This window comes from Castor canadensis, chromosome 9, assembly GCF_047511655.1.
Source record: "Castor canadensis chromosome 9, mCasCan1.hap1v2, whole genome shotgun sequence".
NCBI lineage: Eukaryota > Metazoa > Chordata > Mammalia > Rodentia > Castoridae > Castor > Castor canadensis.
Genome location: NC_133394.1, coordinates 154,376,207 through 154,392,544, shown reverse-complemented (window position 1 = coordinate 154,392,544; position 16,338 = coordinate 154,376,207). Strand labels below are relative to the sequence as shown.

The window sequence follows — 16,338 nt, the reverse complement described above, 5'->3', positions numbered from 1 at the left end:
TGCAAAAAGTGCAATGAAATCAGAAAAGAGAAAACGGCAGCCTCACCTTAGAAGCTGGGAAGTCGCCAGGAAACAGACCTCCAGCTGGCAGTTGAGAACCACACTGGAGAGCTCCTGAGCCCACATACCCCAGGCCTGCTCCAGCAGCTGGGTACCCATCCCTCTCACTCTGGCTCCTGAATCTGGGATTCCCTCCAAAGGATACCGGGCAGGGTGGGAGCAAGTGCAGAGCTCTGCACCAGGCCAGCCAGAGGCAACAGGCCAGGATGACAAAAGGCAGTCCATGAGCTCTGGCTCTCCAGCCTGTAAACAGATAGCTTGGGTCACTTTGCCCATAGGGAGAGGTGGCCCAGCAAGGAGCCTTGCATCCTTGGTGCAGCTGTCGTGCACCACCCATGCACAGCTCCAATCCTTCTCAGTTGAGTGTGAGCAGCTGCCAAGGGCCACCAGCTCAGCAAGCAAAAGCAGTCAAAATAGATGGCAGGAAAACAGATAGAACAAGCAAAGGGGAAGAAAGAAGGTGAATGCTCCCCGTTTGGTCAGTCTTGCCCTCAGTATGACAAGGTACTGTGTCACACAATACATCAGAACAAGCATACTCCTGGGAAAGGAGCATGCAGAGAAAACACAAAAGAGCTCTTGGAAGCTAAAACAGCCTGACAGGACCACCTCAGGACCTCCAGGGTGTGCGTCCAATGGGACCCAGTCAAGGGGCAGGGTGGGTAGCATGCTGGAGCACCTGGGGCACAGGCCCCACACTTCCACCGAGCAAAGCGGCCTGAGGAGCGTCTGCCCCAAACCAGGCAGGTGCAAGCAACATGGCCCACACCCACTGGGAGCACCGTCACAGCAAGAGGGGGACTGCTGAGAAAGCAAGACACATCCAACTTATAAATATGTCAGCAAAATGTCAGCAGATCTAAAGAAAACAGCATATGAACACTTACATAGATGCTGGAAAGATTTCAACAAAATTCAACACCAACTTTTCTTTCTTAAAAATGCACACACACCAACTGGGCACCTGTGGTTCACATATGCTACACTTGGGAGGCTGAAATCAGGATCATCACTGTTTGAGGCCAGCCTGGGCAAATAGTTTGTGAGAGCCCATCTCCAAAATAACCAAACCAAAATAGACTGGAGGTGTGGCTCAAGTGGTAGAGCACTTTGCAAGTATGAAGTCTTGAGTTCAAACCCCAGTCCCACCAAAAAAAAAAAAAAAAAACCCACACACACCCAAACAGGAATCAGTAATTTCCTCTGTATAACTGTGAAAAAATGAGGCCCAAAAGCCACCATCAACACTGTAACCAGGCAAACACAGGGCAGCTGTGGAGCCTGCCTTTGAGCCCATTAGAGGGTGTGGGACCAGGTGGCCCAGCCCAAGCAGGTCTGAGTGCACCCCAACCAAAGGTGCCATCCACATGCCAGGAGCTGCTCCCTGCCAGAGGCACAACATAACCACAGAAATACTGTCCCAGCTGGCTCATCTGACCAGGAATGGCATCACTGCAACTTTAGCTCTGTGCTGGCATCACCAGCCCCCACCTGAAAGCTATGGCAGCTAAGGCAGGGCCGGCCAGGTCTGTGTGTCTTTCGAACCAAGGGCTTGACTCAGAGACAGCTGTACTGCTGGCACAGCATTCGTTCTACATCAGCTGAGCAGGGCCAGCAGGGACTCAAGAAGCCATGGGCAAACTGGCACACTGCTCATCATCCTTGGCCCCAACTTCTAAAGCATGCCCTCACAGTGGACAAGGGCTTTGCAGGGCCTCCCTCAGCTGGATGGCTGGCAAGCCAAGCACTCTCCTTAGGTACTGTCAGATGACAGTACTGCATCACTGCCTTCACGTTCCTGGCTCACTGCCATCCTGTGTGAGGTGTGGACATCTGGAGGGTCTACACGCACTAACTTGGGGAATGGCTAAATAAGTATGGAATGCTCATCCTCTGTCATAAATCAGATTTAAAACATGGAACAGCATGCTCACAGAGACTGCTTTGCACTGCATCTACAGGAAGGAGTGTGTATAGCACAATGCACAGGACTCACACAGTGAGTCTAAAGCAGCTCACTGGACTGGGATGAAGATCAGTGGTATAGCACGTACCTATTACCAAGCCCCAGCACCACAATAAAAGGCAGCTCACCATAAATGGATGGGACCAAGCCAGGTGCTAAGAGCGTGTTCCACCTGGAAGCAGAGGGGCAGGGGCTGTGAGTGTGGAGACCCCATGTAGAACATGCATTTCTTTCAAGGAGGCCATGTCACTCGGCAGTCACTAACACCTATGCTCAAGTCCAGATGCATTCCTAGGGCTGCCACAACAGAGCACCACACACTGAGTGACTTAAACAACTGAGGTTCATCTTCCCAAGGCTCTGGGAGCCAGAAGTCCAAAGTCAGCGTGCGCCTCCTTCAGGAGGCTGGGAGGGCCGTCGGTGGGTTCTAGCCCTGGTGGCTCCTGGGAGGCTTCATGCTCCTTGGCTCCCATGTGTATTGATCCACTCTATCCCATCGTCACACGCCTTCTCCCCAGGATGTTTCTTCTGGTGTGGAGCCCACCCTGCTTCAGCACGGCCTCATCTTACTCACATCTACAAATGCTCTATTTCCAGATACGGTCACATTCACAGGTCCTGGGGTTAGACTTGAATACAGCATTTGAGAGACTATTTCAACCCACAATGCCACAAGAGTCTCCCTTTGTAAGAATCTGAATAATCAGGTTGCAACGTGGTCATGAGGCATAAGGTACAGCATCCCATCCTCCAGGTGGTTTCTAATGGTCTGCATGAGGAGCCTGCGTGAGGCCCTGGGATGAAGTAGGTCAGACAGGACTGGAGGAAGCCAGAGATAAACAGAACAATAGCAGATGGCAGTGAGAAGAAGGAAGCCAGAAAGCAGATGCCATCAGTGGCAATGGCCTGTTTACAGGGGCAACCAGAGAAGTCTCTCTAGGGGTGACACCAAAGCCAAGACTGAGTTGGGATGCTGATGGCCCATGCCTGGAATCCTAGTTACTTCAGAGGCTCAGCAGAAGGATCACAGTTAGAAACCAGCCCAGGCAAATAGGTTGCAAGAACCCCTCTCCAAACAAAACAGAGTAGCTGGGTATAGGTGGTTCAAGCCTATAATCCTAACTACTCAGGAGGCAGAGATCAGGAAGATCACAGTTCAAAGCCACCCCCAGGCAATTAGTTTGGGAGATCCTATCTCAAAAAATACCCGACCAAAAAAAAAACCCCAAAATAAGCAGAGCAAAATGAAGTGAAGGTATAGCTCAAGTGCTAGCGCACCTGCTTTGCAAGCACAAAGCCCTGAGTTCAAACCTCAGTCCCATCATCCCTCCCACCAAAAAAAAAAAAAAAAGAAAAGCCAAGACCGCCAGCTGAGCAAATGGCTCCAGAGAAGAGAAGGACAAAATCCAGTGCAAGTGGAGAGATCCCCCCACCCTGCCCCCTGGTGCCAAGGTGGACGCAGAGCAGACACAGCAACGTGAGAAAACCTGGTTCAGGGACAGAACAGACCAGCCCCTGCCTGTTAGGCATGGCCAAGGATGGTACTCTGGCAAGAACTTAAAAAGAACCAGAAGCTCCAGCGTTCAGGAGGCACAGCCAATGCTACCACCCACCACCATCCCAGATACTGACTCCCCATGTGCTGTGGACCCCCTGAGGACAGGTACAGCAGGCACACTTCCACGTTTCTTGTGCTCCCAATGGCTCTGGCTCTCCTTTTGCAAGTAAGCCAGTGACCAACTGACCTTCTGCCCCACTCCTCCAACCCTCTTCCACACCCCACCTTCCAGGCCTGGCAAATGCAGCCTTAAACCAGCCCTTCAGTTCACTTGGCCTCAGCAGATGATCCAGCACTCCAGGACCCAGAGGTCCCCCTTCCAGAGCCTTAGGACAAAGCACAAAATCCTCACCCTGGCCCCAGATCCCCAGGCCTTCCTACTCTCCTCTTCTCATCCTGTTTCAATCAGAGCCGTAAACCCTCCCCAACCCCAAGGCCCCAGAGGCATCACACCTGAGCAGGTGCCCCACCGAGGCAGTGCAGGAGCCGCCCTCAACTTGAACAGTGACATAAGCCTCCTTCTCTGAGGACCCACCCTCCAAAAGTGGGTCTTAGTTTTCTAATTTTCCAATTCAAGTTTATTACATGGGGTCAGACACAGCATGGCAAAGCCATCAGTGTCCTAGGAATATCATAACAAAGCCCCACAAAGTGGGTGGCCCAGAACAGCCAGTCTTTGTCCAGGCCCTGGGGTTTAAGATTCTGCTGCTCACAGCAGAGCTGCTCCCACCCACCCACTTCATTCCCTCAGATTGGTGTACACCTTCCCCCCTATGTGAGGACACCAGTCATTTGGCATCAGGGCCCACCCCATTCCAGTATGAGCTCTTCATTACTCACACATGTTACAACCCTAATCCCAAATAAGGTAACATTCTGAGGTCCTGGGAGTTAGGACTTCAACATACAAATCTGTAGGACTCAACCCATAACAAGTTGTATTTTTTGTCACCACAGCAAGGCCCACCCCCTGGTATAGGTTCAAAGCTCACACAACTGCACGTCTGAACTTGAAGAAGATCACCCACCAGCAAATACAGATACACTTCCATCCTTGTACTGCTGGACTGGGACTCACACATGTCGACAGTGAAAAGTCCCTGCACACAGCTGCTCCCCACCACCCCCGTGACACATCATCCACCAACTCCAGGGAGTATAGGACATTTTGTCCTATAAAGGGCATTCCATACAGTGACTCTGTTCCCAAGTTAATAATTCCCTCCTTTTTGAATATGCAAGGTCTGTGCAGAATCGTAAGACTCCCAGGAACAAACTTTGCTGGGTCAAGGATACCACCACCCATGTACTTTCACGCCTGGAGCCCCAGCACTCCCACTGCCCAGGACTGATCTCACCCACATCTTGCAGCTTCCTGGGAACAGTGCCTAGGAAGCCTACGCCCCTTCCTTCTCCCAGTGCTACAGGGAGCAATGTTCTCTCTCTCTCTGGTGCTGGAAAATGCACAGAAGTCTCATGTAGGGTCTTTCAACCTGGGGGGACCAAGTCCTGTGGGCCTCTGCAGACCACCGACCTTGCCCTCCTGCCAGGTCTCCACTCTTTTTGCAGTTGCCACTGCTCTACTTGGTAGAGTTCATCTGCAGCTTCATCTTCCAACCTCTCCAATGACATCCTGACTTCTCCTTGGATGCACCTCACCTCCAAGATGACACTTGGAGGTGACACTCTTGCTTTGGAGTCTTCTCTCCTCCCTGGGACTACATATCACAGGGTATTTATGTCATTCTTCTGGTCCTACACTGGACACCTCAGGGCTGGAGTTTCCTCTGATGTGTGTCATCCTGCTGTCCACTCAACTACAAGGTAGAAACTGTCATTTGCTGCCTCACATACTGAGGGACTGAGGCTTAGAGGGCCATAACCCCTTTGGGGGGCAGAACTACTCCTGGCATCTTCACCAGAAGGTCACCTGACACTTGGGAGAATCAGTAAGGATTTGCAGCATAAAAGGATTTGTGTGGACAACCAGGCTCAGGGCAACTGGAGTCCAGAAGAGATGGAGAGAGCCACCCCTAAGCAGCAGCAATCTGTACCTCCTGAAGCCCAGGGCAAGCGCCAAGTCAACCCAGACCTGCCACTGGCAGCACATCAGGCCCTGAGTTCAAATTGGAGTCTGAATGAGCTGCTTTACCTCTTCTGCTCTGGTTCCTAAAGCATGAAATGGGAAGACAGGCTCTCAAGACTTGCTGTGCAGTGAAATGAGAGCCTGAGACACTCTGCCAGCTAACACAGGCTTCTCAGCACCTGCACTGCTCCCATTTAACAGCACAGAGGCACAGAAGCCCTCCAGCTCTAGCAAACTGTATAATCCCAAAATCAAGGAGTGACAGGCAGACATGTAACTGTGTAGCTCACACACTGGCACCTAGTGCCAGGGTTCTCTCAAAAAGCACCTAAAAGCCGACACAGTAGTACATACCTACGAGGCAGGAGGACTGCTGAGTCCAGAGGTTGAAGGCAACAAAGGGAGAGTTTATCTTTTTTTTTTTTCTCTTTTCAAGTACTAGGGATTGAACCCAGGGTTTACATGCTAGGAAAATGCTCTCTATCACTTGAGCCACATCCCAGGCCACCTCTAAAAAAAAAAGCACTTGAATGATGACTAATACCTGGTTGCACATCAGTTACCAACTATGGACAGTGAGTGTGGTGGACTCAGAACATGCTTGAAAATTCCTTGACATACTTCTCATGAACAGATAGATTCCAGTTCCCACTGTGACCACAGACAGAAGCTAGGCGACAGGGAATAAAGTGAAAAAGGTGCTATAGTACTACTTACCTTAGCACCCACAAAACTGACTGAGATATAAACTTAATAAAAAACGTACAAGATCTGTATGAGGAAAATATAAAGCTCCAATTAAAGAAGTCAAAAAAAAAAAAAACCACTACATATCTGGAGAGCTACTCCATGCACATGGTGAGGAAGACTCAATGTTCCTCTAACTTGACATTCAATGTAATCCCAATTTGCTCAGTCCACTCAAGCTGTCAGAACAGAATATCATAAACTAGGTGGCTTATAGACAATAAAAAACTTATTTTCTGGAAGCTGGGAAGTCTAAGATCATATCACTGACAGAGTCAGTGCCTGATGAGGGTCTACTTTCAGGTTCACAGATGTCTATCTTTTCTCTGTGTCTTTACATGGTGGAAGGGGCAAGGGAGATCTCCACAATCTCTTTTTGAAGGATACTAATTCCATTCTAGAGGGCTCCATCCTCATCATCTAAGCATCTCTCAAAAGTCCACCTTCAAATACTATTAAACTGTGGATTAGGTTTCAAGATATGCATTTCAAAAGACCATAAACCAATCAAAATCCCAGAAAATTATTTATGGATATTGAAAAATTGGCTTTGCAGTTACATGGAGAGGCAAAAGGCTCCAACTAGAGAATATAACACTGAAGGACAAAGACGGAGGAGTGATGCTATCCAACTTTGGCATTTGTTATGAAACTACAATAATCAAGACACTGTGGTATTAGCAAAACTGATAATGTAACAGAATAGAGTAAATACAGTCAACTGATCTCTAACAAAGGAACAAGGGCAATAAAGGGACCAGAGAGTCTTTTCAACAAGTGGAACTGGAACTGAACATCTACATACAAAAAAAGAGTCAATCTAGATAGACCTTACACCTGTCAAAAGTTAACTCAAAATGAATCGCAGACATAAATGTAAAATGTAAAGTATGAAACTCCTAGAACATAACATAGGACACTCTAGATAAACTTGAGTTTGACAATGACTTTTTTTAGATATAACACCAAAGGTACAATCCATGAAAAAAAGAAATGATAAGTTGTCCATCATTAAAATTAAAAAATTTCTGCTCGGAGGCCAGGTGCTGGTGGTTCACACCTGCAATCCTAGCTACTTAGGAGGCTGAGATCAGGAGGATCTTGGTTCAAGGCCAGTCCAGGCAAAAAGTCCATGAGACCACAATCTCAACCAATAAATGGCTGTGCAGTGGCATACACATGTCAGCTCAAGCTACCCAGGAGGCTGAGACCAGGAGGATTGTGGTCCAGGCTGGCCTGGGCAAAAAGTGAAACCCTATCTCCAAAAAATAACCAGAGCAAAAAGGGCTGAGGTGTGGCTCAAGCAGAAGAGCACCTGCCTCGGAAGAGCATAGCCATGAGTTCAAATCCCAATAACGCCAAGAAAAAAAAAATTCTGCTCTGTGAAAGACACTGAAGAGAATGAAAAGACTAGATGCAGACTGGGAGAAAATATGTATAGAAGAGGTATCTGATAAAGGACTATTATCCAAAATATACAAAGAACTTTTAAAACTCAAAAAAAAGGACTGGGGGCATGGCACAAGTGGTAGAACACTTGCCTAGCAAGCAAGCAAAAAAAAAAAAAAAAAATGGGCCAAAGATTTTCACAGACACCTTAGCAAAAAAAACAAATGATAAACAAAAAAGGCAAAGATGTTCTACATCATCTGTAATCAGGGAAATGCAAACTGAAATAACACTGAGGTACCACTCCACACCTATTAGAATGGCACAATACAGAACACTGACCACACCAAGAGATGATGAGGACGCAAAACAGGAACTCTTTCATTGCTGGTGGGAATGCAAAATGGTGCAGGCACTTAGTTAGGCAGTTTCTTCTTACGAAATTAAACATACTCTCACCACACATACAACCACATTCCTTGGTCTTTAACACAAAAACCTACAGAGGCTTACAGCAATTTCATTCCTAACTGCCAAAACTTAGAAGCTACCAAGATGTCCCTCAGTGTGTGAATGGACAAAGAGACTGTGATACACCCAGAAAACAGGAATTACTCAGCACTAAGAAGACATGAGCTGACAAGTAGATAAACTTAAATGCACATTACGAAGTGAAAGAAGCCAGTCGAAAAGAATGCACGACTCCAGCCATATGACATCCTAGACTAGGCAAAGGATGGACACAGTAAAAGAGCAGTGGTTGTCCAGGGTTTAGGGGAAGGAGGGATAAATATGCAGATCACAGTACATTTTTGGGGCAGAGAAACTACTCTGTATGATACTACAACGGTGAACACATGTCATTATACATTTGTCAAAACCCATAAAATATACAACAGCAAGAGTGAACCCTAATATCAACTACAGAGAAATTCAAGGCCAGACTGGGTTACATAGTGAAACCCTGTCTCAAAAAATAAAGTTGTTTTTTTTTTTTTTTTTTTGGTGGGACTGGGGTTTAAACTCAGAGCTTCATACTTGCAAAGCTGTGCTCTACCACTTGAGCCACGTCTCCAGTCCATTTTGCTGTGGTTATTTTGGAGACAAGGGTCTCACAAACTACTTGCCTGGGCTGGCCTTGAACCACCACCATCTTCCTAATCCAGCCTCCCAAACTAGGATGACAGGCACAAGTCATTGGCGCCTGGCTAAAGTGTATTTTTTAAGTACATAGAAACCATGCTTTAAGTATTACCTTTGCAACTCAGTATTGCCAGTACTGGGGTTTGAACTCAGGGCCTCATGCTTACTATGCAGATGCTCTACTGCTTGAGCCACTCTTGCAGCCCTTTTTACTTAATTTTCAAATAGGGTCTCCTTTTTGCCCCAGCCAACTTCTACCACAATCCTCCTGATTTTTGCCTCCCAAGTATTTGAAATTATGGGATTGAGCCACCTCACCCAACCCAAACTTGAATCTTAAAATGGAAATTCTCATCTCCTTTTCTACTGGTGAGTCCAGACTGCACATCACCCAATGGGGAAGATAAACAGCACCACGAATCTCACTCTGAGATAAAGGTATGAGGTGAGCTCTCATCAGCTGAGTCGAAGACCCACATTCAGACTCCCACTGGCCTGCGCACTAGCAGGGCTCTCCTCAAGAAGTGACTTCACCTCTCTGGCCCTGAGTTTCCTGGAAACTGCAAACAAGAAGGAACCACCCATTCTACTCCATGAGGCCTCAAGGAACCAAGGTAAATAACACATGTGAGATGGCCACTTAGAACAAATGCTTAAAAGATTATGGAAGTCAATTTTCCTTTGAGAAATATCATTGCAGAAAACAATAAAAGGGTTTACATTACAAAAAATTTTTTTAAGTTTTCAGTGTTTCCAAAGCACCAGTGAAAAAGACGTAGGGTTTTTTTGGTTCTACCAATCAGTAAAACTGTGTTTTCTCTCAGACTGGAGCCTCTTTGTATTTCTGTTCCCTCTGTACAGAAATGCACATAAACAAATGTCTCCACAACTTGGAAATGTCTCCCAATGTTTGCACTTAAAAATATGATTGCTTTGCTGGGGGCACAGTTCACAGTAAGTGTGAGGTCCTGAATTCAATCCCCAGTACTACCAAAAAAAAAAAAAAGGATTGTTTTAGCATTTTCTACATCTTACACATTTTGAGTATAAAAAAAACTGTCCTTGCTATGGTCACCAAATCCAACCTAAGTCAAGAAAATGTGGGCTGGAGGAATAGTTTGCAAGACCCTATCTTGAAAATACGCAACACAAAACAGGGCTGGTGAAGTGAGTGACTCAAGTTCTAGTGAGCCTGCCTAGCAAGTGTGAGACCCTGAGTTCAAACCCCAATACCACCAAAAAAAAAAAAAATTTAATTTTTTAAAAGATGCAAAGGTCCATCCAAGGGGCAAAACTGTTAGTACAGTTCCAGACTGAGACACTGCTAACCAGTCACTGTAAGACCCTCCAAGTGGTGGCACCAAGCACATCAGAGGAACAAATCTCCAGAACCAAGTCCTAAGTTCATGCATGGGACAGCAAGAAGAACCATTCATCAAACCACTTTCGCACAAAGGGGACCAAGGAGAGAACAATGGCACCAGACCCAGAGAAGGAGAACTAGCAGGAAGAATGACATCCTACAAATCCCTGCACTTATTAACCCAATTGCACAAAAAAACCACTGTTTTTAAACAATCTCAATTTCCATTCTGGAGTAATATTCAGAGTTTCAAAAACAAAACTGTTGGGCTGGAGGTGCAGCTCAAGCCATAGGGTGCCTGCCTAGCAAGCAAAGCCCTGAGTTTAAACCCCAGTACCACTGGGTGGGAGGGGGTCAACTTAAAAAGTGCTCAGCACTGAGAGATAACAAACTCAAACAAGCAAGGAGTCAAGTCTGAATCTTAAAAAAAAGGCCTGGGGATGGAGTTCAGTGATAGAGTGCTTACCTAATCCCCAGCACATTAAAGTAAAATAAAATAAATAACAAAGAAAAAAAGAGAAATCTGAAGTTATGGTAGTTTATATTCAAAGAGGAGGCACCCAATGATAAAATACAAAAAGGTCAAGAGTCGATTCAATACAAAGATAAACTTATCTGCAACTATACTTAGAGCAGGAAAAATAAAATCCAATGTACAGAGTAAGGTAACAGCCAATCAGGAATGGTAAAATATACCCTAAACATCTAACATTCCACTCTCCAATCACAGGAAAAAGTCTTAAAGGGACTTACACCCCTTCTGTCTACGCAGAAAAAGTGGCTTCAGAATCCACTTGCAAGTCACCTTCCACAGGTCGTCTGGGTCTACTCCTGGAACGCCCTCACCACACCGTGCAACTCTTCAAACTTCCTGCTTCTGTCTGGCTACAAAATGACAAATACTGAGCGCAGAAAGGGCTGTGGCCCACAGGCTCAGCGCAGGGACGAGTCTCAAAAACCGACATGCAAAGCTGATCAACAAGTGGAGGACGCCCCGGGCGTGGCTTGGCAGGCCCTAGCAGCCGGGGCACAAGAGCTCATGGGGCCGGGCCAGTCGGAAGAGCCCCGGGGTGCTGGGGGACCGGGGGTCTTGGGGTGCCAGGATCCCGGGCGCGCGGGAGGTGTCTGAGTACCTGGGACCCCGGGGCGCGCGAGGAGTACCGGGGTTCCTGGAGCCCCGGGCCGCGCGCGGGGATGGGGCGTTGGGGGTCATTCGCATGACATGAGCCCAAGTCCTTGCAGCCTTGGCGACCGGCCCCGGCTGTCCACGCCCGGTAGGGAGCGCTTAGCGGACGAGCAGACCCACGCGGGCGCTGACAGCACGGGGACGCGACGTCCCGGCCCGGCCCAAGTTCGCGCGACCCCGTGACGGCGCGCGCGCGCGCGCGCGGACCCCGGCCGGGCGTTCACTCGGCGCGTGGCGGGCAGACGCCGGGCTCGGCACCTACGGCCGAGCGGCTGGCCGAGGCCGGGCGGGGCGGGGACAAGGGCCGCGCAGGCCGCGCTCCTTGCATGGGGACGACGCGCTCAGCCACGGCGGAACAAAACCGGGGCCGATGCCCCGCCCCCTCCGGCCGCCCTCATTGGCTGCCGCGCCGCCGCCACCGTGAGCCGTCAGTCACCCCTGCCCGCGCGCCGCCGCCGCCGCTCCCGGCCTCCCCTCAACCGCGCAGCCGGGCGGGGCGACGCGGGTGAGCGGGGCCGGAGTCCCGCCCCCCGCCCTTCCGGGAGCGTGCGTCGGGGGCGTGCGCCGCGTTGGCCCCGCCCCCAGGAGGACCCCCGTCTCTAACAAGACCCCCACCACGGGCGCTGACTTGCGTCGGGACTGACGTCACCCTCCCTGGCCGCGAAGGCAGGCGGCCTTGGGCAGCGGGCACTTAGCGAGGAGGGCCGGGGGTCCCCAGCCAGCACCTGGCCCAAGGCTCACCGTCGCCGCTTCCCCGCGCTCTCTGTCTCGCTGTGTGTCCGTGGTCCAGTCGCTCGCCTCTCGGACCTTACTTCTGGATCTGCAGTGTGGCCGGCAGCGCGGTGTTAGACACGCGTGGGCGCCCGGGCGGACTCGGTGTCGGCAGTGAGACATGTCGGGGCCTGGGTCCACCTGAGCTCCGCTGGCCCCGGTGACCGGACTTGCCGGGGGTGTCTGGGAATAGACAGCCTGCAGCAGTGGAGGCTGCCGGCGCGGAAGGCCGTCATTGCCCGCGCTCAGGTTCCTGCCGCCCCCTGCAGCCTCCCAGCCTCGGGGTGGGGGGTCTGTGGCTGAGGTGGGGCCCCCGGTCCGCAGCGTTGGCCTCGGGGGCCGCGGACTGCCCTGGACCCCAGCAGACGCAGGTTCGCACCCACCTCCCGCAGGTGCGCTCGTCCTCCGCTGTCGGCAGATACGAGAAAACGGGGAACGACTCGTGGCGACTCGTGGGGTTAAAGCTGGAGACCGATAATTTAGTCAAGGGGAGTCGGCAGGAAAACGGCCCTCACCCTAGAAGGAAACTCTAGGGCTGGTACAGAGACCCCACACTGGATCCCGCCCCGAGCTTTCCGTGGGGTGGAGAAAGGGTGAGGGGGACAGGCGGGCCTGCAGCCACCGCCACCGCAGTGTGCCCTCCTGGCCACACCCTCAGTGGCCCTGAGGCAGAGGACTGGTTGTGTGTAGGTGGCGCTGAGAAGAAAGGCAGCAGGAGGAGGTGTGGGCTACCGCAGGTAGAAAATGGAGTCATTCTGAGTGGTATTTGGGAAGACACCCAAAGGGTCTGGGTGTAGGGGACACTGAGGCTCCCAGGTGTCAAGGCCAGGCCTAGCACAGCTTCAGGGCCCAGCAAGGCCAGTCCTGTACAAGCAGTGAAGCTGAGCCAGCTGACACCAGCTGGGGCTGGAACGGATACTCACCTGTCGGGAAGAACAGGAGTCCCACCAGGGCCAGTGCTAAGATCAACACCTGCACCAAAGTCCTTAAGTCCCCTCCTCCAGATTTCCCCAAGGACAGATGGCTTTATGACTGGGGCCAGAGTAGGCAGGGGCCAAATGGGGACTGGGACACCTGGCGGGCAGTTGGCCAGGGGGAGGCTCAGCCAGAACTGCCCTTTCTGAGCTGGGCTTTCTGTCCTGGCCCATCTGGACCGGTGGCAGCCTCCTCAAATCACCAAGGTCACCTGTGTGGACGCCAAAGCCGTGTGACTGATTAAGTTTCACCCACTGCCCCTCTCATCCCTTACTGGAGTGATTGCTAAAGGCTGTCAGTAATCAGGAGTGCCTGGACCCCTTTAAAGTACTGCTTTAAAGTGCTTTAAAGCGCTTCAAACCCTTCCTGCAGGTGAGATTGCAGGGATGAACTTGAGGCCAGCTGTAACCACTGGGTGTCCCCTCACATGTCTGGGTCAGATCAGGCCACATTCACTTTGAGCACGCCGGGACAGGTGCCAGACATCACAGTGCTGTTTACAAAGCCTAAGCTGGGCATCAGCCATGGGAAAATATTGGTACCATCCCTGTTTTCCAGATGAAGAAGCAGGGGCTCAGCAAAAGGGTTTTGGCCCATGTGGTGGCCCAGCAAGTATCATTGCCACGACCCTGTCTCTTCAGTCTTGCCTCCAGCTCCCGCTCAGAATGTTATCTGCACTCATCTTGGAGAGGCCAAGGGGAAAGAGCAGTGCTGACTCAGCACCACACACCTCCCAGTCCTGGGTGGCTGCTTTGGGATAAGGGTGCCCTTGGTGCACAGATCCCAGGACAGGCCTGAGTGCTACAGAACAGGGGTGGGTTGGTATAGCTTCAAGGAAACAACAGGGCAAGAGGAGCCCACCCCAGCTCACTCCAGCATCCCAAAGTGCCTGGTTCCCCAGAGCCTCACAAGGACTGGCACCCACCTTCCCTCTGAGGTCAAAGCCAGCACAATACTTAGGATGAGGAAGGTGTTCTGCAAGAAGGCCTCATGATGCTGGGCAGTCCCCTCACTGCTGCCCATCCAAGGCTCCTGGAGCGAGCAAGTCAAATTAGAGGGGACCTCCATGAGTCCACAGGCAAGAGTGAAGCCCCAGGCACATGGACATCACCGGACCAACCAGCTGACCAGCAGCCACACTCCACACAGGGATATTAGCCCTGCTCCCAGTCACAAGAGCCTGGGCTCTTGGTCCACGGAGACCCCACTCAAGACTTCTGTCCAAAGAGAATGCTTTGCACCACAGTAACTTTATCAGCTCCCTGTGGCTGCCACAGAAAATGGCTACAAGTTGGAGAGCTTAAAACACAGAAGCTTACTCTCCCACAGTTCTGAAGCCTTAAGTCCAAAAGGCAAGCATCCACAGGGCCACACTCCCTCCAGAGGCTCTTAGGTTAGGAAGGGTCCTTCCTGCTCCTTCTGTTCTTTCAGTTCTTAAAAATGATTGGCAGTGAGCCAGGCATGGTGGCTCATGCTGTAATTCCAACTACTGAGGAGACAGATCAGGAGGACTGAGGTTCAAGGCCAGTTTGGGCTAAAGGTAATGGAGAGCCTATCTCAACCAATAAAGCTGGGTGTGTCGCACACCTGTAATCCCAGCTATATGGGAAGCACAAATAGGATCACCATCCCAAGCCAGCCCTGGGCAAAAAAACATGAGACCCTATTTTTTAAAAAAAAGTAAAGATAAAAGGGCTGGGAATGTGGCTCAAGTGGTAAAGTACCTGCCTAGAAAGCACAAGGCCCGAAGTTCAAACCCCAGCACCATCAAAAAAAAAAAACTAGGGGGAGGGGGAATAAGGGAGAATGGTGGAGGGGGTGAATTCAAGTATGGTATATTTGATACATTGCAAGAACTTTTATAAATGCCACAATGTGCCCCACCCAGCCCTGATGTTGGTGCAGGAATAGCCCCACCACAGAAGAGATCAGAGCCCAGAAAAAAGTTGCTTATTTGTGGCCATCTGACATTTTCAGAGGCCTTGGAGGCTATGGGAGAGGACGGTCTGGTCTCAGACCCTCACCTAAGCAAAATTCAGAAAAAAAAAAAACATAGGAGAATATCTTTCTCACTGGGAGTAGGAAGGATTTTTAAATTAGACACAAAACAGTGTAAATCACAAGCAAAAGAGTCGTATGTCTGACTGAATTAAAAGTAAGTCTGAGCCGGGTGCCGGTGGCTCACACCTGTAATCCTAGCTACTCAGGAGGCAGAGATCAGGAGGATGGAGGTTCGAAGCCAGCCAAGGGAAATAGTTCTGTGAGAATTTATCTTGAAAAACCCTTCACAACAATAGGGCTAGTGGAGTCGCTCAAGGTGTAAGCCCTGAGTTCAAGCCCCAGTACCACAAAAAAAAAAAAAAAACTCTGAGCTGGGCACCAGTGGCTCACACCTGTAATCCTAGCTACTTGGGAAACAGAGATCAGGAGGATCACAGTTCAAAGCCAGCCCAAGCAAACAGTTCATGAGACCCTACCTCCAAAAATCCCACAACAAAAAAGGGCTGGTGGAGTGGCTCAAGATGTAGGCCCTGAGTTCAAACCCTAGTACCAAAAAAAAAAAAAAAAAAAAAACCTGATGACATGGAGGAGAGAGTGAACTTGCACCAAAGACAGAGGAGGAGGTCAGCTGTGGGGTTTCCTTGCTACACACTTCATTAGGGCACAGTACCCCTGGCAGACAGCAACTGCAGGTGCATCCCAATCTCACAGACACCAAGAGGAGGGAAAAAGTGCCTCTCAGGATCCGTGAAAGAGATGGTTAGGGTCTGCGCAGGCATGGTGTATGTATGCATGTGTGTGTACGCGTGTGTGTGCACACTGATCTACATGTTTGCTAAGAAAATGTTGGATGCCAGGCACCAGTGGCTCACACAATCCTAGCTACTCAGGTGGCAGAGATCAGGAGGATCGCCAGTCAAGGCAAAAAGTTCCAAAGACCTTATCTTGAAAATACCCATCACAAAACAGGGCTGGCAGAATGGCTCAAATGGTAGAGTGCCTGCCTGGCAATAGTACAAGCCCTGAATTCAAACCCCAGTATGCAAAAAAGCCAAAAATCTTTTGGGTAGGGTAATTCAATTTTTCCTTCTCT

At 50.1% G+C, this 16,338-nt stretch overlaps 1 protein-coding gene across 7 annotated transcripts in view; it reads right to left on the bottom strand.

Annotated features, from left to right (window-relative positions):
- Nucleotides 1–12,888, bottom strand: part of Fam53a (family with sequence similarity 53 member A) — a 30,430-nt gene extending 17,542 nt beyond the window's left edge. The window contains exons 1-2 of one of the 7 annotated variants that reach the window (XM_020177269.2): nucleotides 11,446–11,728; nucleotides 11,066–11,197 (exon numbers count right to left, since the gene is read on the bottom strand). The gene's annotated coding sequence lies outside the window, so the exon portion shown is untranslated. The other 6 variants (XM_074042761.1, XM_074042763.1, XM_074042762.1 and 3 more) reach the window with 6 other exon arrangements.
- Between the last annotated feature and the right edge of the window lie 3,450 nt (nucleotides 12,889–16,338).